Genomic DNA, 26,560 nt, shown 5'->3' with positions numbered 1-26,560 from the left:
AACTACATCCACACACATACAGTCAACTGATTATCAGCAAATCAAGGTAATTCAATGGGGAAGAAAAGTCTTTAATTTCACATGGCGGTAGAATAACTGGATATTCACATATTTAACAATGAATATTGACTGTTACATCATACTCCAAAACTATGCTAAGATGGATTATAGACCTAAACAGGCAACCTAAAACTATAAAACTTCCAAAAGAAAACAGAGCAGAAAATGTTCGTGACCTTGCAGAAGACAGTTTTATTAAACAGATCATGAAAAGCACAAACCATTTTTTTAATGGAAGATTTATATATTAGACCTCATCAAAATTTTCTTTAAAAATCAAAAGACATTGTCACAAAAATCGGCAGGCCAGTCTAACAAAGAAATATTCACCAAACATATATCTGACAAAGTTTTGGTGTCCAGAATATATACAGAATACCAACAGATCAATATCGTTTCAGTCGTGTCCCACTCTGTGATCCCATGGACCGTAGCCAGCCAGAGTCCTCTCTCCAGGCAAGAATATTGGAGTGGGTTGCCATGTCCTTCTCCAGGGCATCTTCCCAGTCTGGGGGTTGAACCCACATCTCCTACATCTTCTGTGTTGGCAGGCAGGTTCTTTACCAATAGTGCTACCTGGGAAGCCCCAATAAAAAGGAACTTCCCCCCAAATAAAGAAATATTAGATAAAAGAGAGCAGAAAACTTGACCAGACATGTCACAAAAGAAGATTGGCCAATAAACAATTAAAGATTGCTCAACATCATTGAGTTAATCAGGAGACGCAAATTAAACCACCATACAATCACATTTTACACCTACTGAACAGCTACACCTAAAAAGACCAACAATACTAAATGTTGGCAAGGACATGGAGCAACTGGGACTCAGACATTGTTAGTGGGGCTGTAAAAGGGTCTATTTTGGAAAACTGTTTGACAGTTTCCTATAAAGTTAAATATACATCTGCCCTGTAATTCACCAATTCCATTCCCAAGCATATGCCCAAGAGAAATAAAAACATATAGTCACCAAACACTTGTCCAAAAGTGTTCACAGCAGTTTTACTCACAACCACAAGAACTGGAAATAGCCCAAACGTCCATCCATATGTGGGTCAATAAGCTAGCTGTGGTATCTCTGTGCACTGAAATACTACTCAGCAATAGACATGAGCAAGCTATAGCCATGTGTGGTTTTGCTGCACTTCACTTTACTGTGCCTTACTTTACTGAGCTTTGAAGATACTGTCTTTTTTTTTTTTTTTTAACAAACTGAAGGTTTGTGGCAACCTTGTATTGTCAGATGATGGGTAGCATTTTTTAGCAATGAAGTATTCTGCAATTAAGATATGTACATTGTTTTTTAAGACATAATGCTATTGCACACCTAATAGACTACAATATAGCATAAATGTAACTTTTATAAACACCGAGAAACCAAAAATTGTTTGTGACTTGCTTTATTACAATATTTGCTTTAGCACCTGGGGCTGTTACAACACTGTTAATTGGCTATATCCAATATAAAATTAAAAGTTTTTAAAAAGTCATCAAATTAACAAGACAAAGGAGTCTAAAAGGTCAGATCAGACAAAGAATTAAGTACAAAAATATTTGATTTATTGCAGTGGAATGGAACCTACAGTGTCTCTGGGGTGTGCCTATACTGATAGATGCTACATAGATGAATCTCAACAATATGATGCTGAAAGAAATGTCAGCACAAGAAAATACATACAGTATAATGTCATTTACATGAAGTTCTAGAACAAGGGAAAACTGATCTATGATGATAGTTATCAAATGGGGACTGACAGAAACATGCTGGAGACCTAATGTACAACATGGTGATATGATTATAGTTAATAAAACTGTTTCTTAAAAGAAGGATTATATGAAGACTCTAAAAAAAATTTTTTTTTTAATTTAAAAACCATGCCAACAGATAAAGAGAACCAATTGGTGGTTGCCAGACAGGAAAGTGGGACAGCGGGGAGAAATAGATGAACTGGCTTTTTTGTTAGCTTTAGCTTTAATAAACTAAATTTTTTAAAAAAAGAAAAAGGAAAGGAAAATAACTCCAGTTTGTGAGGTGATAGAAAGATGCTACATCTTGTTTGGAGACATGTTTACACGTACATACATATGTCAAAATTTATGGGTTTTACACTAAGATCTATTTATCTCACCATATGTAGTATATTTCAGTGAAAGAACAAGACAATTGTCAGAGGCTTGAGAGAGGAGAAATGGGGGAAATGGGTTTAATCATTTCAGTCGCTCAGTCACATCCGACTCTTTGTGACCTCATGGACTGCTATGCACCAGGCTTCCCTGTCTATCACCAACTCCCGGAGCTTACTCAAACTCATGTCCATCGCGTCGGTGATACTATCCAACCATCTCATTCTCTGTTGTCCCCTTCTCCTCCCACCTTCAATGTTTCCCAGCATCAGGGTCTTTTCCAATGAGTCAGTTCTTCACGTCAGGTGGCCAAAATATTGGAGTTTCAGCTTCAGCATCAGTCCTTCCAATGAATATTCAGGACTGATTTCCTTTAGGATGGATTGGTTGGATCTACTTGCAGTCCAAGGGACTCTCAAGAGTCTTCTCCAACACCACAGTTCAAAAGCATCAGTTCTTCGGCACTCAGCTTTCTTCAGAGTCCAACTCTCACATCCATACATGACTACTGGAAAAACCATAGCCTTGACTAGACGGACCTTTGTTGGCAAAGTAATGTCTCTGCTTTTTAATATGCTGTCTAGGTTGGTCATAACTTGTCTTCCAAAGAACAAGTGGCTTTTAATTTCATGGCTGTAGTCACCACCTGCAGTGATTTTGGAGCTCCAAAAATAAAGTGAGTTATTTCCATAGTTTCCCCATCTATTTGCCATGAAGTGATGGGACCAGATGTCATGATTTCGGTTTTCTGAATGTTGAGTTTTAAGCCAACTTTTTCACTCTCCTCTTTCACTTTCATTAAGAGGCTCTTTAGTTCTTCTTTGCTTTCTGCCATAAGGGTGGTGTCATCTGTATACCTGAGGTTATTGATATTTCTCCCGGCAATCTTGATTCCAGCTTGTGCTTCATCCAGCCTGCATTTCTCATGATGTACTCTGCATATCAGTTAAATAAGCAGGGTAACAATATGCAGCCTTGACATACTCCTTTCGTAATTTGGAGCCAGTCTGTTGTTCTATGTCCAATTCTAACTGTTGCTTCCTGACCTGCATACAGATTTCTCAGGAGGCAGGTCAGGTGGTCTGGTATTCTCATCTCTTTCAGAATTTTCCACTGTTTATTGTGATCCACACAGTCAAAGGCTTTGCTGTAGTCAACAAAGCAGAAGTAGTTGTTTTTCTGGAACTCTTGCTTTTTCTGTGATCCAACGGATGTTGGCAATTTAATCTCTGGTTCCTCTGACTTTTCTAAATCCAGCTTGAACATCTGAAAGTTCACGGTTCATGTACTGTTGAAGCCTGGCTTAGAGAATTTTGAGCATTACTTTACTAGCGTGTGAGATGAGTGCAATTGTGCGGTAGTTTGAGTATTCTTTGGCATTGCCTTTCTTTGGGATTGGAATGAAAACTGAACTTTTCCAGTCCTGTGGACTGCTGCGTTTTACAAATTTGCTGGCATATTGAGTGCTGCACTTTCACAGCATCATCTTTTAGGATTTGAAATAGCCCAGCTGGAATTCCATCACCTCCGCTAGCTTTGTTCATAGTAATACTTCCTAAGGCCCACTTGATTTCGCGTTCCAGGATGTCTGGCTCTAGGTGAGTGATCACACCATCGTGGTTATCTGGGTCATGAAGATCTTTTCTGTACAGTACATGTGTGTATTCTTGCCACCTCTTCTTAATATCTTCTGCTTCTGTTAGGTCCATACCGTTTCTGTCCTTTATTGTTCCCATTTTGCATGAAATGTTCCACTAGTATCTCTAATTTTCTTGAAGAGATCTCTAGTCTTTCCCATTCTATTGTTTTCCTCTATTTCTTTGCATTGATCACCGAGGAGGGCTTTCTTATCTCTCCTTGCTATTCTTTGGATCTCTGCATTCAAATGGGTATATCTTTCCTTTTCTCCTTTGCCTTTTGCATCTTTTCTTTTCTTAGCTATTTGTAAGGTCTCCTCAGACAACCATTTTGCCTTTTTGCATTTCTTTTTCTTGGGGATGGTCTTGTCCACTGCCTCCTATACAATGTCATGAACCTCCATCCATAGTTCTTCAGGCACTCTGTCAGATCTAATCCCTTGAATCTATTTCTCACTTCCACTGTATAATCATAAGGGATTTGATTCAGGTCATACCTGAAGAGTCTAGTGGTTTTCCCTACTTTCTTCAATTTAATAGGTCTAGAGTTTTAGTTTTGCAAAAACAAAACAAAACAGAAAACCTCTGGAGATTGGTTGCAAACAATGTGAAAATACTTATCATTACTGAAATGTACACCAAGAAATTGTTACAATGGTATATTTGATATAATATGTATTGCACCACAATTTAGGGCTTCCCTGGTAGATCAGTGGTAAAGAAACTGTCTTCAGTGCAGGAGACACAGGAGACTTGGGTTCAATCCCTGGGTCAGGAAGATCCCTGGAGGAGAGCATAGCAACCCACTCCACTACTCTTGCCTGGAAAACTCCCTGGACAGAGGAGTTTTGTGGGCTATGGTCCATGGGGTCACAAAGAGTCGGACACGACTGAAGCAACTCACCACAGCACAGCACGATACCACATTTTAAAAAACAAAATATTCTACCACATATAGCCTAAAAAATATTACTCAGTTCAGTTCAGTTCATTCGCTCAGTCGTGTCCGACTCTTTGTGACCCCATGAATCGCAGCACGCCAGGCTTCCCTGTCCATCACCAGCTCCCAGAGTTCACTCAAACTCACATCCATTGAGTCAGTGATGCCATCCAGCCATCTCATCCTCTGTCGTCCCCTTTTCCTCTTGCCCCCAATCCCTCCCAGCATCAGAGTCTTTTCCAATGAGTCAACTCTTCGCATGAGGTGGCCAAAGTACTGGAGTTTCAGCTTTAGCATCATTCCTTCCAAAGAACACCCAGGGCTGATCTCCTTTAGAATGGACTGGTTGGATCTCCTTGCAGTCCAAGGGACTCTCAGGAGTCTTCTCCAACACCACAGTTCAAAAGCATCAATTCTTCAGCACTCAGCTTATCACAGTCCAACTCTCATGAAGAGTCAAACATAAGCAAGTTAATTTCATAATATTTATGTAGTCCTTGAAATAGAAGGCAAGGTAACTCAGGGGCACGGAAGGTGCTGCAGATGGCCATGGACAAGTGAGTGGGCACCGAGAAGGATGTGAGTCCTCTCTGTCTTAGAGCAGGCTGCCCTGCTCTAAGCTGAGCAACATGGCAGACTCTTTAAAGTTCCCAGGTCTCAGCCCATCTCGGCTCCCCAGAGGACAGAGACAGATGGAGCTGGAAAGTGCAGGAGACCTCTCTCATGAACGCATTTTCTGAGAACTGGACACTGCCAGTCCCCTAGAGGTCTGCATGTACAAGAAGGGCAAGGCCCTGCCTCAGTTGTGCATGCGGGGCTGAAGGAAGGAAGTAGGTGGAGGAGAAGGAGTTGAGTCCCTGCACCAGGAGGCCTCAGTCCGCTAGCCTGAACTCCACCCATAACACCCTGTATGGCTTCTGCCAAGTCTGTCATCTGTCACCTGTGTTGAAGGGACTAGCTCAAGGCCTCCTACACAAAGTTCCTCAGCACTGGCTGGGACTCCCCTCTGGCTCAGCCAGTCCAAGAACCAGACAGGGGCAGAGCCGGAGGCGCAGGGGACCAAGGAGAACAGACCCCACCTCCCTGACATGGCTGACGGGTGATGTAGACGGCGGAACTGGGGTGGCAATAGCTGTTGGGCCCAGGTGGGAGGAAGGCAAACAGAAAGGGCATCCTTGAGAAGTAGCAAATCATGAATCATGCTGTTCATTAACCCAGGCTAATTAAGAGACCAGCATGACAGCCATGGTACTGGCAATGTCTTGATTCCCATTTTTCAGAGTCCCTGTCATCCCTGCTGGTTGGTCCCTTGGCCTCCTCAATCTCCCAAGAGTGCCCTGGGGGATGTCAATGCTCTGGGGGCACTTTCCAGACTCCCCTGGCCTTTGAAGCAGACTGGTGCCTTGTGAAAGGGGGAAGGAGAGCTGGCATTTAGCAAGCATCTCCTGTTGGTCAGGTCTGTGTTAAAAACTCATAAGGGGTATATCATATACCCTGAGAGATGGAACTCATCATTCCCATTTTGTCAATGGGGAAATGAAAGCTCAGAATGGGGAGTGGATTTGTTTAAGGTCTCCTACTAAATTAGTCATCACCCCTGCACCCCCTTACCTCAATCCCTTCATCACAACATAGAACCATCTTATTTGTAAGACTGAAGATACTTCTAGATGCTCTACTCTGACCTCCTTGCACCCCAGTGGCTATCATCTGCTTTAACAACTTCCAGTTCTTTCCAGTGACCCTCTTCCCTTGCTGGTGGTGGAAACTCCCTCTACTGAGATAGAGTTTAAAGGTTTGGCTGAAGAATGCTCCTCAGAAGAGGGGAGGTGGAATTTAAATTTTTCTGAAATCAATTGGAAAAAATGGAGGGAAGGATACAAGTTATAGTGTGTTGCAGAGGTGAATGGAAGAATGAGTTTAGCTCATCCCACAAGGCTGAAGGAGCCACTGTTTGGAACACAGGGACATGGGGGGTGGGGAGGTGGGAAGAGATGAGGTTTGCATTTTTTAATCCCCTGGGTATTCCTAGCAGAGACCGTGGTGTTCTCACGGCAGCCCTGTGAAGACTGGATGAGTAGTGTCGGGTGGGTGGTCCACAGGGTCTGGGGCTCAGCAGAGAGATCCAGGCTAGAGTGAGACCAGAAGCTGGGCTGACTGGAGATCACCCCAGGCTCGTTCATCTCGTGGTCTTCTCAGAGTCTGCCGCGGTGAATGACTAAGCTGCTTGAGAACAGAAGTGGCCGACTGGTGGATTGTAGCAGATGTCCTCACTGGGGCCCTAGTGCTTATGATCCTAGAAAGAGATTCTAGAGGAACGGCCTCTATTTTGAGCCCCACTCCACAGAAATTCTGGTGTCTCCAAGGTCTGCCCTGTTGCTAGACCCAGCAGCAGCCGCGGAAAGCTTCCAAAACACATTGCTACCACCACAGTGTTCTCAGGCCCGCCTGCTCTCGTCTTCCCCACAGCATTTCCCACTGAGCCCTTGGATTCCACAGTCCCATTTCTAAGCTAGAAGCCTCCCAGCCGACAGCAGGACCTGGGATGCAAGACTCCACTCCACACACACACACATACTTCAGCACTGTCTCAACAGGCCCTCTCCCACGTATGCAACAGACAGACTAACCTTTGCTGCCGGGCAGGAGACCTGCTTTGGAAAACAGAGAAACAGTCCCCCGAAGACACACAAACACTCAGCATTTTGAGTCCACTTCCACTTGGTTATTACTTGGAGGACTGATTTCATTCCAGACTCCATGAGCTGCTGGAGATCTAGGTGACAATTCTACCATGAAAACCAGGAAGGCCAGGAAGCCACCCTCCTACCAGCGATTTTCACCCCAGGAAACGACAGCAGGCTGTATGCCTGCAGAGGACTGAGACCAGGAGACCCATCCTGACGCAGGTGTGGAGGATGGCCATGGGGTGAGGCCACCTGCCCACAATTGCCTAGTGATTGCAGAAACCCTTTCCTTTTAAAACTGGTGGGGAAGGGGTAAGCTGAGGGAGATAAGAACCCAGATATAGGTCTGGTGTTCTACTCATTTTGTTGTTGTTTAGTCACTAAGTCGTGTCTGACACTTTGTGACCCCATGGACTGCAGCACACCAGGCTTCTCTGTCCTTCAGTATCTCCTGGAGTTTGTAGTTGGGAACAATTTTATAAACTCGCATCAGCTTTCCTAATACAATAGATTTGGGGGTTTAAAAAGTGTTGGCAAGATGTCCTTTAAATATTTAGAAACGTTCTCTGCCCCACCACCAAAGCTGAGTATTTGTTTTTTAAAAATAAATACTTGGCCAGGATGCCGTGCGGTACCCCCAGCCCAGGTGACTATTGTGCAAGCCGGCCCGCCCACAAGCCGAGGGCGGGGACCTGCCCACAGCTGTCACCCTATTCCTAACAACTCCTCGGGGCACACCCTGCTCATTAGGCCCCGGCCACGCCTGTCCGCCCAGACTCCTGGTGGAACCAGAATGCCAGGAGCGGGCGGCTCCTTGAACCCTGAACAATGGCCTGTGAGGAGTTAATCCAGCCCCAGGGCCAGGGGGCCCAGAAAGCTAGGGGCTGGGTGCTTGCTTGGAGCTGCCTCTGCCACTACCATGCCTAGGACAGGCCTGAAGGGCCTACACACAGGCCCAGCTCCCGTGTCTGTCTCCAGGAGGCCAGGCAGCAGCAGAGGCCCCCAGAAGGAGTCAGGCAGAGCTCTAGGCAGTAAAAATAGATTCGTGTTTAGAGGCTGCCTTCCTTGGTGGAGGGCTGAGCTGTGCAGACATTATCTCACTCCGGCTCAATGTCCCCCCAGGCAGGTAAGGGATGGGACTTGTTCCTGCTTTATAGCATGGGAGCCCAAGCTGAGTGGATGAGCAGGCAGAGAGGGGAGGCCACGGGCACAGCCCAGCATCTACCCTGTATCTGGGACCAGCCAGGGGACTGGCCCTGCCCATGCTGCCCTCAGCCTCCTGGATGGCCACTGCCATTGTGGGGCAGGGGTGTGCCCCACTGAGACAAGTTGCCTGCCCCCACCCACCAGACCCACATCATCTCACAGCCCCGAGATGATCCAGACCTAGCTCCCCCACCCCCACGTTTGTGGCATGTGACATGAGGAAGGCTGGAGCCGCCCAGCCGGCTCCACCTGGGGAGTCCATCCCACAGGTGCCTCTGCTAACTCAGGATAAACCGGATTGGGGTTAGGCGGGTGGTGACATGCTGCTATTTGTGAAGGATCCTGGCCTCCTGCTCCTGTGACATCAGCAGGGTGAGGGCAACTGCCATCTCTGCCCCGTCACGGGGCTCAGGGCTGGCAGAAGCCAGCCTGGAGGCTCAGAGTCTGCAGAAAGCCAAGGAAGCTGCCAGGAAAGAACCCAGGCTTGGGACGCACGAGTCCCCAGCACAGCAAACTAGCCCCCTCGTACTGGGCTGGAGCAGCCCTCCTCTCCCAGGGCCCCATCTGTCCAATGAGGAGTGGGATTAGATGAGATCCCCTCACTTCATGCTCTTCAACTATTGTCAGGCTGGGCCTCACACCCACTCCTCAATTGCTTCCCTCAGTAAACCCTTCTATTGGGGAATGAGAATAAACCTGTGTCTATATTAAAGACTGAGAAGGGAGTGGCAATCCATTCCAACATTCTTGCCTGGAGAATCCTATGGACAGAGGAGCCTGGCAGGGTACAGTCCATTCAGTTGGACACAACTGAAGAGACTGAGCATATTAAAGGCTGGGCAGGGAGGGATGACAGGCCATGATGGGCAGAGGCCATGCATGTGTGGCTCTGGGCAGGCAGCCCTGGGGTCTCCTGAGAGGAGAGGAGAATCACCTGAAAGCTGGGGGTGAGGGGGCCCTGCCTCATACCTCCCACCTCGCCCCCACTCCATACCCTGACTTCGTGAGGCTTACCTGCTTTCTCCAGGTCTCTAAAGCAGGGCTGAGGCACTTGGGCCAGAGTCTGCTCCTGAAGACACAGGCATGGAGCTCCGTCATCATGCCTTGCCAGAGGGAGGCCATGAGGGTGCCAAAGGACCAGCCACAGGGCTTGAGGAGGAGTTTGAAGTCCTGTCTAAACCAATTCTGCTTCAGACATTCACCCTCCCAGGAAGGCCCAGACCAGAGAAATCTCCAAGCCCCACAAGCCCCTTTGCTAATGGCTAGAACTGGTTACTCATTGGCAGAGCCTGTTTTGGTTGATAAACCTTTTTCTCACATGTGATGTCACTTGATCTTCATAACAAAACAATATTTCCTCATTTTACAGAGGAGGAAACTAAAGCTCAGAGTTTAAGCAACGAGCTTAAAGGATACCAACTAGGAAGCAGTAAATCTAGGACAGGGACCCAGATGGTCAAATTCCAAGGTCATCGTTGTCTCTGGGATGTCGTGTCCCTCCCTCCAGGCCCTAGGGACCCAGAAAAGCCCCACCAGGACTCAGACAGTGGGCTGAGGCCTTCCCAGCCAGCACGGCTGTGTATCTGTGGCCCAAAGGGCCCAGAGGCCCACCACGCTTCTGCCCTTCACAGCAGCGCCGGTTCATCGAGAAGGTCAGAAAAGTGAAGTCATTCTCTAGTGTGCCTGAGATCTCAGGGCAGACCTTGCCTGAGGCTAGACAAGGCTGAATCTCTTTCCTCCTGCTCAACCCCATGATGTTCTTTGAAGAGCTGTGAGGAACAGGGAATGGCTATCTTTGGTGGGGACAATGGGTGGAAGCAGCAGCACGCAGATGGGACACAATGTAGAGAAGGATCAGTATGATGATGAACTCTCCAGCCTGGTCAGGGGTTGTGATCGGCTGCTTTACAAAAAGGTAAGCTCCCCATCGCTGAAGGAGTTCAAGTAAAGGCTGGGTAATCATTCTACCCTGGGAATGTTATACAGGAAATTCAACTCTTGTCATGGTGAGTGGGAAGAATAAGGCTACACAATATTTACATTTTTCCCACACCAGGAGCCTAGGATGAAATAGGAGCCATATTAGCTTCTATTTGACCCTTTGGGCCTCAATTTCCCCTCTATGGGGCTTCCATGGTGGCTCAGACAGTAAAGAATCTGCCTACAATGAGGGAAACCTGGGTTCAATCCCTGGGTTGGGAAGATCCCCTGGAGAAAGAAATGGCTACCCACTCCAGCATTCTGGCCTAGAGAATTTCATGGACAGAGAAGCCTGGCAGGCCACAGTCTGTGGGGTCACAAAGAGTCAAACATGACTGAGTGACCCTCTATGAGTGCCATATTGGATCATGATAAAGTTGTTGCAGAGTGTCTCTACCTTATGCTGTTACAGACTAGGATAGAATGGAGAGAAGATGCCAAGAGCAGGGGTGGTGGGCTGCATGGCAGGCTCTGGACCACAGCAAGCTGAGAGTCTGACTAGGGAAGGGTCTGCTGGAGCTCCATGCTCTGAGAGCTGAGTACTCCAAGGCCACTGTTCTCTGCAGTCCCAAGAGGTAACTGGGCCATTCCCATTGATTTGGGCGACCAGCCAAAGACCTGCCTGGCCCTCATGGGCAGCTGTCTCCTTTGCCACAGTGACCAAAATGAGCTGTCAGGCCAGGTCAAGGCAAGGCCAGCCTCAGCCTTGGGTGTTGGCCAGCCACCTGTGTCCAAGGGACAGCTGGCCATGTCACTGTCCATCCCTCCTTTGCAGCTGGCCACGATTGTCCATATTGAAGAGGAGCTCTCTTGGGACATCTGAATACCTGAAATCTGGAGTTAGAGGTAGAGGGACTTGACACTAGCATCCCAGCGCTGCCCATGGGATACCTCAAGCTACAAAACTGCCACAGTTCTTTGAGGGTTAAGAGAAACCAGACCACCCCCTCACCCAGAAAACCTCTGAGGAGTGTGCTCATCGGGGAATAGCAGATAGCACCTTCCGCCCCTCATCACCCCTCCTGGCTACCCACCTCCTGCTTGGTTTTTGGTTTTCCCCTGGAAGCACTCCCTGCCAACCTGGGGAACTGGGGCACAAGCTGCGTTCAGGCTCAGCCCAGCCTGGCCAGGGTTCTTCTAGGAGTCGTGGGAGCGACTCCCACTCATTCCTTCATCAATCAATGTTTCCTCAGCCCCCGTGCACCTGCAAACCCCAAACGGCAGACATTTCTCTCATAGAAACAAAGAGCAAAGGATATGAACTGATTATTCTCAGACCTGGCCTTGCTATTTACTTGCTATGTAAATTTGGAGAAGCAACTTAACCACTCTGAGCCTGTTTCCTTATCTGTAAAATTATGACAATAAGGGTTCTAACGCATGGGTTACTTGGCAATTGAATGAGATAATCCACATATTATGAGTAGAATTGTGTCCCCCACCAAATTCACACATTGAAGCCCTAACTCCCCAGTACCTCAGAATTTATTTGGAGACAGGCCCTATAAGGGGTGATGACATTAGGATGAGGCCATTAGGGTGGGGCCCTAATGCAATGTGACTGGTGTCCTTGTGGGAAGAAGAAAAGACAAAGAAATGGGCACACAGAGAAAAGACCACGTGAAGAGAGAGCAAAAGGGTGGCCAAGGAAAGAGGCCGCAGGAGAAATAAACCCTGTGGGCACACTGATCTTGGACATCTATCCTCCAGAACCCTAGGAAAACAAATGTCTGTGACATTTTGTTATGGCAGCCCTAGCCCACTAATACACGATCCAAAGCAGAAGAATAACATCTGGCATATTATATACACTCAATAAACACTAATTATTGCCATGAGTATTGTTGCTTATCTCAGCTGTACACCCACCATGTTAGTTTCCTACTGCTGCTGTAACTGGGCTTCCCTGGTGGCTCAGACAGTAAAGTGTCTGCCTGCAGTGCGGGAGACCTGGGTCCAATCCCTGGGTCAGGAAGATCCCCTGGAGAAGGAAAAAGTACTCCAGTACTCTTGCCTGGAAAATGCCATGGATGGATGAGCCTGGTAGGCTACAATCCATGGGATCGAAACGAGTCGGACATGACTGAGCAACTTCACTGGTTCACTGGCTGCTGTAACAAATAATCTCAAACATTCTGACTTAACACATTATCGACTGGGGTATTTTTGCAGAAAGAAATGCCTGTGGCCAACAAATTGTTATGTAGTGAGTGTTGAAACACTCCGGTCAATAACGTTCAGGTAACAAAATACATAAGAGGTGGCAAAAATACACAGAAAAACTGTACAAAAAAGATCTTCACGACCCAGATAATCACGATGGTGTGATCACTCACCTAGAGCCAGACATCCTGGAATGTGAAGTCAAGTGTGCCTTAGGAAAAGTGAAAGTGAAGTCACTCAGTCATGTCCAACTCTTTGCCACCCCATGGACTGTAGCCTACCACGCTCCTCTGACCATGGGATTTTCCAGGCAAGAGTACTGGAATGGGTTGCCATTTCCTTCTCCAGGGGATCTTCCCAACCCAGGGATTGAACCTGGGTGTCCCACATTGTAGGTAGACGCTTTACCATCCGGGCCACCAGGGAAGTCTTGGGCCTTAGGAAGCATCACTACGAACAAAGCTAGGGGAGGTGATGGAATTCCAGTTGAGCTATTTCAAATCCTAAAAGATGATGCTGTGAAAGTGCTGCACTCGATATGCCAGCAAATTTGGAAAACTCAGCAGTGGCCACAGGACTGGAAAAGGTCAGTTTTCATTCCCAAAGAAAGTCTTCAATCCCAAAGAAAAGCAATGCCAAAGAATACTCAAACTACCGCACAATTGCACTCATCTCACACACTAGTAAAGGAATGTTCAAAATTCTCCAAGCCAGGCTTCAACAATATGTGAACCGTGAAATTCCAGATGTTCAAGCTGGTTTTAGAAAAGGCAGAGGAACCAGAGATCAAATTGCCAACATTTGGTGGATCATCGAAAAAGTGAGAGAGTTCCAGAAAAACATCTATTTCTGCTTTATTGACTGTGCCAAATCCTTTGACTGTGTGGATCACAATAAACTGTGGAAAATTCTGAAAGAGATGGGAATACCAGACCACCTGATCTGCCTCATAAGAAACCTGTATGCAGGTCAAGAAGCAACAGTTAGAACTGGACATGGAACAACAGACTGGTTCCAAATAGGAAAAGGAGTATGTCAAGGCTGTATATTGTTACCCTGCTTATTTAACTTCTATGCAGAGTACATCATGAGAAACGCTGGACTGGAGGAAGCACAAGCTGGAATCAAGATTGCTGGGAGAAATATCAATAACCTCAGATATGCAGATGACACCACCCTTATGGCAGAAAATGAAGAAGAACTAAAAAGCCTCTTGATGAAAGTGAAAGAGGAGAGTGAAAAAGTTGGCTTAAAACTCAACATTCAGAAAACTAAGATTATGGCATCTGGTCCCATCACTTCATGGGAAATAGATGGGGAAACAGTGGAAACAGTGTCAGACTTTATTTTTGGGGGCTCCAAAATCACTGCAGATGGTAACTGCAGCCATGAAATTAAAAGATACTTGTTCCTTGGAAGAAAAGCTATGACCAACTTAGACAACATATTAAAAAGCAGAGACATTACTTTGCCAACAAGGGTCCATCTAGTCAAGGCTATACTTTTTCCAGTAGTCATGTATGGAAATGAGAGTTGGACTGTAAAGAAAGCTGAGTGCCAAAGAATTGATGCTTTTGAACTGTGGTGTTGAAGAAGACTCTTGAGAGTTCCTTGGACTGCAAGGAGATCCAACCAGTCCATCCTATAGGAGATCAGTCCTGAGTGTTCATTGGAAGGACTGATGTTGAAGCTGAAACCCCAATACTTTGGCCACCTGATGCGAAGAGCTGACTCATTTGAAAAGACCCTGATGCTGGGAAAGATTGAGGGCAGGAGGAGAAGGGGACGACAGAAGATGAGATGGTTAGATGGCATCACCAACTCAATGGACATGAGTTTGGGTAAACTCTGGGAGTTGATGATGGACAGGGAGGCCTGATGTGCTGTGGTTGATGGGGTCGCAGAGTCAGACATGACTGAGTGACTGAACTGAACTGCACAAAAGACATATTAATACATCTCTGGCCAATAACATGTTATAATATGTTATAACACATATTTATTATCTTACTCTGTAGATCAGATATCCCACTGGATGAAAATCAAGGTTTCTACAAGCCTGTATTCCTTCTGGAGGCTCCAGAAAAGAATCCATCTCCTTGTCTTTTCCAGCTGCTAAAGGCCACCTGCATTTCTTGGCCATGGCCCTAACCTGCTCACACCTGCTCTTCCAGCCCTTGGGGTGGTGTGGGCAGCAAGGTCTGCAGCACAGAGAAGGGGAAGGAGTGATGGCTTCTGAGACAGAAGTTATGGGGGCAGGAGCTCCGACATGGTGGGAGGAGGGGATGGGAGGGGTCCAAAGTAGCAGAGATTTCAAAGGGGAGATGTGCCCAGGGCAGACACTGCCGGTCACCAAATGCCTGGCTTTGGGGTGTCAGAGACAGCTTTACGGAGCTGGAACTCCTGGTTCTATTTCACAATACCGACATGTCTTTCATTATGTCCAGGGCTGTTGTGAAATGTTCCAAAGAGAATAACGTACTTTCGATTCATTTTAATTGTACAAAAGATCTGTATGTCAGGCAGCACTTTTGAGGAGAGGATAAGGTGTCACAAAGTCAGGGAAATGCTGATGAGTCTGGGTCCACTCAGGAGAGGTAGGGGTGGGGTGTCTGGCACCGGGTCTGGCTGCAGGATGAGCAGGCCAGGGGCTCTGGAATGCTAACATAGCTCTTGCAGAGGGAGAGGTGTGTGATCCTTGGAGCCCTGCTGTCTCCCACAGGGAGGCCAACTCCGTGAAGTGGGTGGAACTCAGCACAGAGGAGCTCAAACAAACCATCCCAGTTTGCAAACTAGTGGCAGAGCTGGAAAAAAGTAGCAGCCTATAGTTTTGTAATTTCATTATGATGTGAAATGCAGGCTATCAATTCATCCTATCTGTTAGGGATTCTCAGAATAGGCCCGACCAAGGCAGCCAGGGAAATGATTTCAGAGGAAGCCCCAGACAGCCATGAGCCAGCTGTATAGCCTTGAACCAGCTGCTTCCACTCTCTGGGTTCACCTCCATTGTGTTGTAAGAAGGAAGGAGGGCTGTATAACAATGGTGTAAATCATTATGCAGGGCTTACTGTGTTTGAGTCACCTTAAGTATGTTATCTCACATAATCCTTCCAATAATCCTCTGGAGGGTTAGCCTCATCTTGCAAATAAGAAAATGGAAGTTCAGGAAGGTTAAGTAACTCATCCAAGTTCACACAGCTAATGAGCCACCCAATAGGACTTTAAAGACTTGAATGCCTGCTAACCCCAATGCTAGATCCCTCAGGGTCAGCTCTTGGCTCTATCCTGAGTGTGAAAAATCCAGAAGGGCCACCACGGTTCCTTTATGCTCCATCTCACTGCTGTTTGAGGGCTGGACCCTGGGCTTGGTATGCAGAGTGTGGGTGGGGATGACCCAAGTCACCACCAGGACTCCTGAGAACATAGAGGAAGTGAGAGCTCTGGCACCTCCACAACACACACACCTGTTCCTGTTCCCACAGGTCTGAGAAAGGCCGCTGCCCTTGGTTTAAAGTAACTCTTCTTTCCAAGAGCTTATTACACATACCCTTTACATAGCAAGTTCATCGAATAAAAGCACACCTTCTATGTCCACACAATACCCTGCACATGTCTTTTTGTGGCTTAATCACTCATTTATTTCTATCACTGAATAATATTCCATTTTCTGGATGGAAACCAGCGTTTCTGTCTTCATCCACCTCCTGAAGGGCATCTTGGTTGCTTCCAAGTTTTGCCAATTATGAATAAAGCTGCTGTAAACATCCATGCGCAGGTTTTTGCATGGACAGAACTTTTCAACTCACTTGGGAAAATACCTAGAAGCACCACTGCGGGTTCATAAAGAGTATGTTTAATGTAGGCCCTTGTTTTTTATCCAACCTGCCATTCTGTCTTTTAATTGGAGTATTTAGTTCATTGACACTTAAGGTAACTGTTGATAGATATGTATGTGTTGGAAACAACCAAAATGTCCATTGACATATGAATGGATAAAGAAGATGTGGGGTGTGTGTGTGTGTAATGGATTCCTACTCAGCCGTAAAGGGAATGAAGTGAAGCTGTTTGCAGCAGCACGTATGGATCTGGAGATCATCATACCAAGTGAAGTCAGAAAGACAAACGCCACGTGCTATCACTTATACGTGGAATCCAAAATATGACAGAAATGAACTGATCTATGAAACAGAAACAGACTCACAGACACAGAGGACAGACTGTGGTTGCCAAAGGGGCTGGAGGAAGGGGGACGGATGGAGTGCGGGTTTGGGATTAGCAAATGCAAACCATTATGTATACATACAAAACTGAGGCACTTTGCTGTACACCAGAAACTAACACAACCTTGTAAATCAACTATATTTCAATAAAGTAAGAAAAAACTTTAAGAGTGTGCCTAGTTTTATAAGAAACTGCCAAACTGTCTTCCAAAGTGACCGTACCATTTTTCATTCTTAATGGCACTCACTCCAGTACTCTTGCCTGGAAAATCCCATGGACGGAGGAGCCTGGTGGGCTGCAGTCCACTGGGTTGCGAAGAGTTGGACACGACTGAGCGACTTCACTTTCACTTTCATGCGTTGGAGAAAGAAGTGGCAACCCACTCCAGTGTTCTTGCCTGGAGAATCCCAGGGATGGGGGAGCCTGGTGGGCTGCCGTTTACGGGGTCACACAGAGTCGGACATGACTGAAGCGACTTAGCAGCAGCAGCAGCAATGGCTGTGGCTTTTATTTTTATTCAGAAATGAAAAGTGACTTGCTTACGATCACATAGCCATTTGTTGAAAGAGGAAGGACTCGAAGGCAGTGCCCCTTTGGGTGGTTGCCCTTTGACCACACTGCCCCTCAGCTGGACACGCTGAGCACGCACCCTCACAAACACTTATTCACCATTGGCTTTCGAGACCTAGTTCTTGGTGCATACATGTGCCGAGCATTTTCTTCTGCATCGAGGAAAGCCTGTTGTTCTAGTTCCTGCATCTGAGAAGACTGTGGTACTCTTGCCAATGCCTGGGTGCATAGGGGCCAGTGTCCTGGTGTTCCAGGCTTACCTGTACCTAGAGAAGAACCAGACGCCCTGGGAGACTCTTTCTCCTGTCAAAGCCGACCAAGCCCCAGAGTCCCAGCAGTCTCTGTGACTTCATCAGGGACTGGCAGGGGAAAGAAATGCTCTCTCCTTTCCTCCAGCTTCCAAGTCCTTCCTTCCTTCCTCCCTTCTTTGGGTGAAATTCATGTAATAAAATCAACCATTTTTAAAGCGTACAGTTCAGCGGCATTTATCACATTTCACAGTGTCATGCGACCACCGCCTCTCCCTGGTTCTAAAACGTTTTCCTGCCCCCAGAAGAAAACCCTGCACCCATCATCCCCATCCTCTCTCTCCCCAGCCCCTGGCCGCCACCAGCCCACGTTCAGCCTCTGTGGGTGTACCTATTCCAGTAACGGAAGAAACACAATCATACGGTATGTGACCTTTTGTGTCTGGCTCCAAACACCTTTCTGGGGCCCCGCTTTCTGTAACTCCCTAAGAAAGGAGGAACAGCAAGGGCCGTTTCTGCTTCCTTTGTGTCTATCCTTGCCCCCGGCCCATGTTGCCCTGCACCCCCTGCCCACAGAGTCTGTGGCCCAGCTCATCTGTTCTATGCCATTTCCTATTTCTTGTAACTACCCACACGAGAGGACTTTGATGCTTCCTAGAGTCTGGAAAATCCCATGGGCGGAGGAGCCTGGTAGGCTGCAGTCCAGGGGGTCGCTGAGAGTTGGACATGACCAAGTCCGACTCTTCATGCATTGGAGAAGGAAATGGCAACCCACTCCAGTGTTCTTGCCTGGAGAATCCCGGGGACGGGGGAGCCTGGTGGGCTGCCACCTATGGGGTCACACAGAGTCGGACACGACTGAAGTGACTTAGCAGCAGCAGTAGCAGCAGCAGAGTCATTCAACAAACAGCTTCAGGGCTGGCAGGGGAGACAGGTAGCAATCATTGCAGCAGTGTGATGAGGCACTGCTAGAGGTTTTTCAGAGAGCCAGAGGAGCCCAGAGGAAAGACAGGTAACTCAGCCTCAGTGTGAGGCTACCCAGGGCAGATAGACTGAGGATGCTGTCTGCCTTGTTCATTCTGTTTCCTTTGCACTTAGCACCATTTCTGGCACCTAGAACAGGATGAATGGCACGTCCATCCATCCATCAATACAGCTCTCTCAGCTAGGAGCCAAAGGATGAGAGTCATTTATACCAGGAGTTTGGCATAACTTACCTGAAGACTTGCAGGCAAAGGTTCAGCCCCTACAATACCCTAAACAATGTTTCAATCTAGATGAACACAGAAGGGGAGAGGGAGACAAGTGAGAAAAGATAGGGCCACATCACACTTTGCCTTGGAAGCTGCATAAAGGAGACTGATTTTAACCTGAGTGAAAAGAGAAGGAATACAAGCAGCTTTGCATTTTAGAAACTCATTGTTCTAATGTAGATTAGAGATTATAATGACCTAAGGATGTGCCAGGCCGACAGAAGAGAGGTCATTCTTGCCCCCCTCTACAGCTGATTTCCAATGGGAAGCAGAGATACATCATATGTTATTTAAAATAATTAAATAGTCTGAAATGTGCAAGGTACTCTAAGGGATGCCATGGCAGTTCCTTTAAATTGAAACCTGAGGAATGAATGAACAGGAGATGGTCAGTGAGAGAGGCAAAGAGCTTTCCAGACAACACTAAAGCTATTATGAAGGTCCTCAGCAAAACATGCTGAAGGAACTGAGAAAAGTCCAGTGTGGTTCTTGTGAAAATGTGAGGCTGGAAGTTTGACCAGATGAAGCTGGGGAGGTAGCAGGAATCAAACCACAGAACACTCTTACACATTTTGGACTTACCCTCAGCAAAACAGGAAGTCTTGAATGATGTAAGCAGGATCCTATTTTGAAAAATAGGATCACTTGCATTTCTCTTTTGCATTTCTGTGTATGTGACCTTCCTGGTCAGTGCATTGGTCTGCTTGCCTTGAAAGTGGTGTTAGAGTGACCAAAGAAAAAAATATTCAGAGAAGGGGATAAGGAGTATTGAGCTGCAGACATTCAAAATCAGATTCTTCAGCCAGACAATGGTCTTGAAAGACAGTCTTTATTAAGAAAAAGGATATTCTGGATGTCTTTAACTTTCTCTGTAATATATCAAGAAGCCAGCCTGACAGAACTGACCTTAGAGCTTTATCTAAAGAGGAGAACAGACAGGAGAGCCCTGATCTCAGGTCTGGAGGATGGCGGGGAGGAGGTGAGAAAGAACGCAAGTGTGGGAGCAAGTCAGGTGTGTATCTTCATTGTCTATCTTCCAGTTGAAGTCCCAGACTGCAAAGGGAGAGGGGCGCTCTGGGAGGAGATGCCCTTACATATCACTCTAAAGGTCTTCACTTCACTTCACAAAGTAAACTGCAGTGTGGTTAGGCACAGGGCAAGTTTGAATTTAACTTTCTCAAGTCCCCCCTGGTTCCCCTGCAGTGTTAGAATGATGGCTGCAGGTCTGTAGTTGTGGATTTTATATAAGAAACTGATCAGAAGCAGATAGATTGAAAGCCTGCTAAGTTTTTTTTTTTTTTTTGAAAGCACTGAACAAACAATTAAAAGTATTGACTATGACCATTACTTCCTAATACAATCGCTGGGATCTACAATCTGCAGCAGCAGGAAGTAGAGGTGAACACTCTGAAGCTCCCAGGGGCCCCTCTCACCAATGCCTGTTTCAGGGGTAGCCATGGGGGATAAGAGCCTCCCAGAAGGAAAAGCCCAGAGACATGGACGATGGACAAAGCTCCACTGCCGGGGTAGGGGGGCTCCTTCCTCCAGCCCATCAGCATCTGATTGTTGTCATGAACCAGTGCCGGATGTGTTCCCATGCTTCTTTTCTCTGAATGGGAGTCCTCATTGCAGTTATCCTGCTCCTATTCCACCTGCCATAGTCAGCATAGGGTGGAGGGTTTTCATGTCTATGTGCTCAGACCATGTGGAGCCCATGAAGAGGGTTGCACATAGCCTGATGATCCTTGATTTGCATGAGGTTTTAGGGTCATCTCCCCTGGGGAGGAAAGGAAAGAATTTGATGTACAAGAAGGGGGCATGTGAATTTTAGGGTGACTATGGTAGAAACTGCTCTTTGGTTATTCCAGTGCCCATTCTTCCCTTTTTGCCTCAATAACACAACCCTCAATTTTATGCCTTAAGGTTGTATATCACTAAGGCTGTATTTAAGATTACATTTCTCAGACTCCCTTGCAGCTAGCTCTGACCATGTGTATACATTCTAGCTAACAAAATATAAGCAGAAATGTCTAAAGGACTTTCAGGAAAGTCTGTGTAAAATGGGAGTTGAAATAAAAGATGGAAGGGGAAGCTCCCTTCCCTTTCTGCCATATTGTTTCTTGGAAAACAAATATGATGGCTAGAGTTTGCTAGAATGTAGATCATGGAAATTAGGGCCATACCTTGGGAACAGACAGGAAAGAGGATCCTGGCCCCTGACAACTTCCTGAAACCACCAGACCAGCCCTCAAGCTTCTGGCTCCAGACTTTTAAGGGAGAGAAAGAAGCTCTGTGTGTTCACAGTTCTGCTTATTTGGGTTTTCTGTCACTGGCAGCTGAATGTAATCCTAATTGATATACCTCTAAGACAGGGGTCGGGTGGGAGACTTACATCATCAGTTTAGTGGTTGGGACCCAAAACCTACAGACACAATGCTGATGTTCTGACTGCAGGAGGCAATTGGAGGTGACCGGAGTTGTCTGGGTGAGGGATGACAGAGGCTTGTACAAGGATGGTAACAGTAGAGCTGGATAGAACACTCAGATCTGAAACACACTTAGGAGGTAAGACAGGAGTTGGTGGTGGTGAGGAAGAGACGAGGACAGGAAGAAGGAAGTCAAAGAAAATGGCCCTGCAAGGAAGGAGCAGTGAGCAGAGCCGTCAGTGGTGCTACAGCCTAGGAAGATGCAGGCTGAGACAAGTCTGCAGGATTTGGTCACAAGGAAGTAGCCTCAGGACAGTGGAGGTGGAAGCAGACTTGAGTGGGTTGAAGGAAGAGTGGGAGGTGAGGAAGTGGGCCCAGCACGGAGAGATAACTCCTCTGAAGCTGACCTAGGGGTGGAGTCATGGAGGGTTCTTATTCTTTAAATGGGCAAAACTTGACCTCATTTAAAGTAAAGGACCCTTAGAGAGGTAGAGGTCAATGATGGAATAAGAAGAGGAAGAAGCTACTTGAAGAGGATCCCTGAGAAGAAGTTGGGAGGAATGAGTTTTAGGGAGCAGGAGAACCCCTTCTCTGTTAAAGCAGATGAAGGAGGGCAGATGGGAGACAGGCTGGCTCTCTCCTGGGCTGTGGGCAGAGCCTTCTCAAGGGCTCCCAGCCCCTGGCCTCCTTCTGCCCCACCCCCATCTATCCTGCACATCTACCTTAATCTTCCTAGAGTGACTGTAGCCGCATCCACTGGCCCTTCATTTACAGCTCCCAATACCTCAAAACAAAGGTCTCATTTCTGCTGACTTTTGGGATCTCACCTTAAGTGGGGCTAGTTCTGGAAAAGCCCCCCTGATTAGGGAAAGTCCCGGTGATAATCCACAGCCACAACAGCTTATATGTCTTTGAGGTGCTCACTGACCTTGTAATTATGTGATCAGACCGCCCCATTAGACAATGGCTGGTGTGTGCGTGTGGGTGTGTGTGCATGTGAGTACTGATCACCTCTGTGTGCGTGTATGTATGCATGTGAGTGCTTATCACCTCTATCTCCAAAGCACAGGGGACAGCCTGGCACAAAGAGGCACTACGTTGGGCTGAGTGACCAACTGACAGCAAGACTCAAGACTGTCACTGAGGCTCTTAAGATCTCAGGTTAAATTTCCAGCATCCCCTAAACCTGCCCACGCTCCAGATGCTGGGTACTCCTTCCTGGTTCCCAAGGCTGCCCCATGCTTTCCTTCCGCACAGGTCTTTGCTCAGACTATTCCCTGCCCAGCGTGCCCACCCTCCACTCTGTTCTGTACAGACTCCATTCCCCTCCCAGCCCAGGGACCCTTCCACTACAGAATCTTCTCTGAAACCCCCACCAGCCACAAGCTGAGCCACTTACCATATTCTACTGTGAATATCTCTTTCCTGTCCCTTTCCTCCCATCACATTGCAACCACCTTGAGGGAAACCTCTAGGTAGTAATTGTTATTTCAAATGAAAACACGACTGTGAGGCAAAGAAACACCTTATATAACTTCTGTATAAACAGTCTTTTACAACTTTATCCCCAGTGGTGTCTGCATGGTGTCATGGACTTGTTAGGGACACAAAAATAATTTTGAATGAATATTTTCTCCATCATACCTGTAAGAATATGATGGTGACAGTCTCCATCTACATTAATTTTTTAAGTTAATTTAAATGTGGTTTTCCTATGCTTACAACACAAAAAGAGTGCCTGTTTTTATCCATGAACAAAATCTGTCTTTTCAGATTTTTTCCATCTTTCCTTGAGAAACAAATGCATGCCTCATGCAGCAGATCAAGGTGGTGACTGTATTTGCCAGCGTACCAGACACACCACTGCGTAAGGGAAAAGGAATTTCTCCTGGAGCTGATAATTTCCAACATGTTCAGCAACATTTGTCTCTTGGGCTTCTGAATAAGACCAGGTAAGTGAAAGCATATAAAATCTACAAAGCGCTAAAATAAGAAGGAAACTACATCACTATTCATAGCTATTATTTTCCATGCTAAGGTCTCACGATTGTTTTTTAGTTCAGAAAATAGAGTCATTGGGATTCTCAAAAGTTCTACCTCAATATAAATCCATAGAGACAGTAGGCAGATGGGTGGTTGCCAGGGACTGGAGGCAGGGGGAAGGGAGCAACTGTGTAATGGGTCGGGGCTTCCTCTCACAGTGATGAAAATGTTTTAGACCTAGACAGAAATGGTCGTTGCGCAACATTGTGAAGGTACTAAATGCCACTGAATTGTTCACTTTTAAATGGTTACTTTTTAAAAGATTTCTTGATGTGGACCAGTATTTCTTAAGCCTTTACTGAATTTTTTAAAAATACTGCTTCTGTTTTATGTTTTGTTTTTTTTGGCCAGGAGGCATATGGGATCTTAGCACGCTGACCAGGGATCCAAACTGCACTGGAAGTTTCAACCACTGGACTGCCAGAGAAGTTCATAAAATGGTTGCTTTTATAGTTTTGTGAATTTTACCTCAATTTAAAAAAAAATTGCATAAACACTGAATCATTTCTAAATGTCCCGAAGGGCACGGCAGTGCTATATTCCAGGGCAGCCCCAGAGTCAAGGTCCCATAGCACCTTGTACTGCACCTTTGGATCAAGACTGGAGTCCCCCCATGTGTAAGCATGACCTCCAAGTGTCCTCAGAGACACTCAGCTGAGCACTATTACCAACCAGCTGAGTGTGTGTATTTTGGTTTGTTACTTCACTGGCTGAGTCCTTAACAAGGACTTCTGAAGGTGCTTAGTTTGATTAAGGATTTGATAGTTCCAGAGGTGGAGCCTGGAGCAGGCTTTATTTTTTCCTTTAAACCAGGGGGAACTTCGCAGAGACAACAGCTCACAGCCTGCGGATGGCGCCCCAGATGCTCTCCTGGGCCATCTGACTGTCCACTGGGACCCGTGGGGAGGAAGGAGGATGATCCCATCCCAGAGGGCAGAATCGGGGGTCAGTTTCTCTCCACTCCAGGCAGGTCCAGAAAAGGAGAAGACCAGTTGTGAAGAAGGGCGGGTGGACTTGTCCTAACAGCTCACAGTGTCTCAGGAAACAGTCCTTTTGTTCTGTCAGGGGAGGAACAGACTCGTGAACAAGGGCAGGTGCGAGGCTGGTGGGGAGGGAAGGCCATCAGCACTCCTTCTCGACTTTCAGGCCCGGTGGGCCCTGGGCCAGCGGGGTTGGGCTGCCCACGAACAAGTACCCATCCATCCTTTAAACACACAGGACCCAAGGGGAAATCACACCTTTTCATTTCAAACACAGCTCGGAGCTCAAAACCCAGGGGCTATGCTATAATCAAGTTGCATCAGTCAAGTTTATAACCAAGTCTCCTCCTTTTTTTTTTTCCTTTTTTAGCACTTGATACCTTTCCTTGTGCCTTCACATATACCGTTTCATTCACTAGCCTAAGAAACAAACATAGCTACCACCTTGGAAAATGGCAACTCCGGGGGAAATTCCTGTTCCCTTAGCCAGCAGTGGTCCAGTGAGCAAAGAAAGCCCAGTGACAAGCATCCACTTGGGAAACTCTAGGTCCTGGGAGTTCCTCACCAAGATGCCTTTCCTGGGAGAGAACCCCATTCAGTCCAAAGAACTCCAACTCTGTTAGAAATGTAATCGACAGCATTTACCATCAAGCCAGATCACTGAACCAGTTTGGACCAAGACAGCCTAGACTCAGCCGGAATTGTAGAATTCCCCAACAGACCCTGTTAGAACCCAGTGAAGTGGCCCCTTATTGTTTTTCTCAATTAAAAAAAAAAAAAAACAAAACAAAACTAAGAAGCTTTCTGCATGCTTTTAAGGCATTTACAGCTGCCCAGAGAAGCAGGACTACTTATGACTCCACTTAATAAGCACCTGGCAATCACCAACCTCTCTAATTGCCATGTGGGTGAAGAGGTGGGAATTCAAACAAATGAAGGAGATTTCGAAGTGTTACTGGAAGATGAAAAATGTGACGGAAGCGCCTAGGCATGAGAGGCAAGCAGAGACACATGCTTCTCTCAGGGCAGCATAACCCAGAAAGCCGACTGAAGCTGATGTGAACATTCCCAGCATCTGCCTCCTGGACACTTACACCGAAAAGAGCCGCATCAACTGCTCAGAAAAATGCAGGTACCACTGAGACACCCCAGGTACCATGGCCTGTGTTGTTTCCTCAGGCAGAAGTTGTTGCTGGGAGACCCAGTGCCAAGAGTTTTGAATGTCCGGTTCCTCACACCCCAGGCCTTCTCAAAAGGGAAAGGAGATAAAACATGGGGGTTCCCACAGCACTATCAATACCCTCCCCCTTTACAGAGAGGAAACTCTGGTTCAGAGAGATTACAAGTAGAGAGGCAGGGCTAGGATTCGGAGTGCCCGTAACTCTCACAGTCCAGAGCTCTTGGGTCCTCCAAGGAACGAGGCCTTCACTCTGGGCTCCTCTTCCGCAGGTTAGGAGTGGTAACTCAGTGCCTAACATTCAGCTGCTGCCGACCATCCTGACTGCTAACTACTCACATGTGTGTCTCCCTAGAGCACCCAGGACAGACACTCTCATTTACCCCCGGCTTCCTGGGCAGGGTCCAGCTGACACTTCTCAGTGTTCCACACCCACCAACCTGTGTCTATTCAAAAAGGACGTCGGGATGTGATTGTCCCACTTATGTACATGCCTTGGTTGTTTCCAGAGGCCTGCGTATGACCTCATGCAACCACCTGGACCCTCTGAGCAATACCTTAAATTGGCTTTTTGAAGATTCTCAAGTCCCCAGAGTCAATTTTATTGAAACAAAATCCAAAGTGCCCCCAGGAAGGGACAGCCCTGTGAACTGTTAGTGGCTAGCATTTGGCAGTACGTGGCAGCTAGCTGAGAATCAGGCCCTAAGAAGTGGGAAATGGGACTGGGAGGGGTTGGAGAGGGTAAAGAGAAAGAAGCATGAGAAAGGAGGTGGGGAAGGTCTAGGCAGCCCACCCCCAGCAGCTCACCTTCTAATTTTGCTGAAAGAGATTCCCAGGGAGCTG

At 46.8% G+C, this 26,560-nt stretch overlaps 1 long non-coding RNA gene across 2 annotated transcripts; it reads right to left on the bottom strand.

Annotated features, from left to right (window-relative positions):
* Positions 1-50: 50 nt before the first annotated feature.
* On the bottom strand, positions 51-26,518 carry LOC147362924 (uncharacterized). 2 transcript variants are annotated; one of them, XR_015136608.1, is made up of 4 exons: positions 25,929-26,518; positions 25,635-25,785; positions 9,671-24,618; positions 51-7,539 (listed from the first exon to the last, which is right to left on the bottom strand). It is a non-coding gene; the product is annotated as an uncharacterized LOC147362924 (long non-coding RNA). The 2 variants fall into 2 exon arrangements; XR_015136607.1 differs by having other exon boundaries at positions 25,635-26,518.
* Positions 26,519-26,560: the final 42 nt, after the last annotated feature.

The sequence above is a fragment of the Bos grunniens genome, chromosome 11 (assembly GCF_055505025.1).
Source record: "Bos grunniens cultivar Pamir isolate PY7600 chromosome 11, Bosgru_T2T1.0, whole genome shotgun sequence".
NCBI classification, from domain to species: Eukaryota; Metazoa; Chordata; class Mammalia; order Artiodactyla; family Bovidae; genus Bos; species Bos grunniens.
This window is presented reverse-complemented; position numbering and strand designations above follow the sequence as displayed.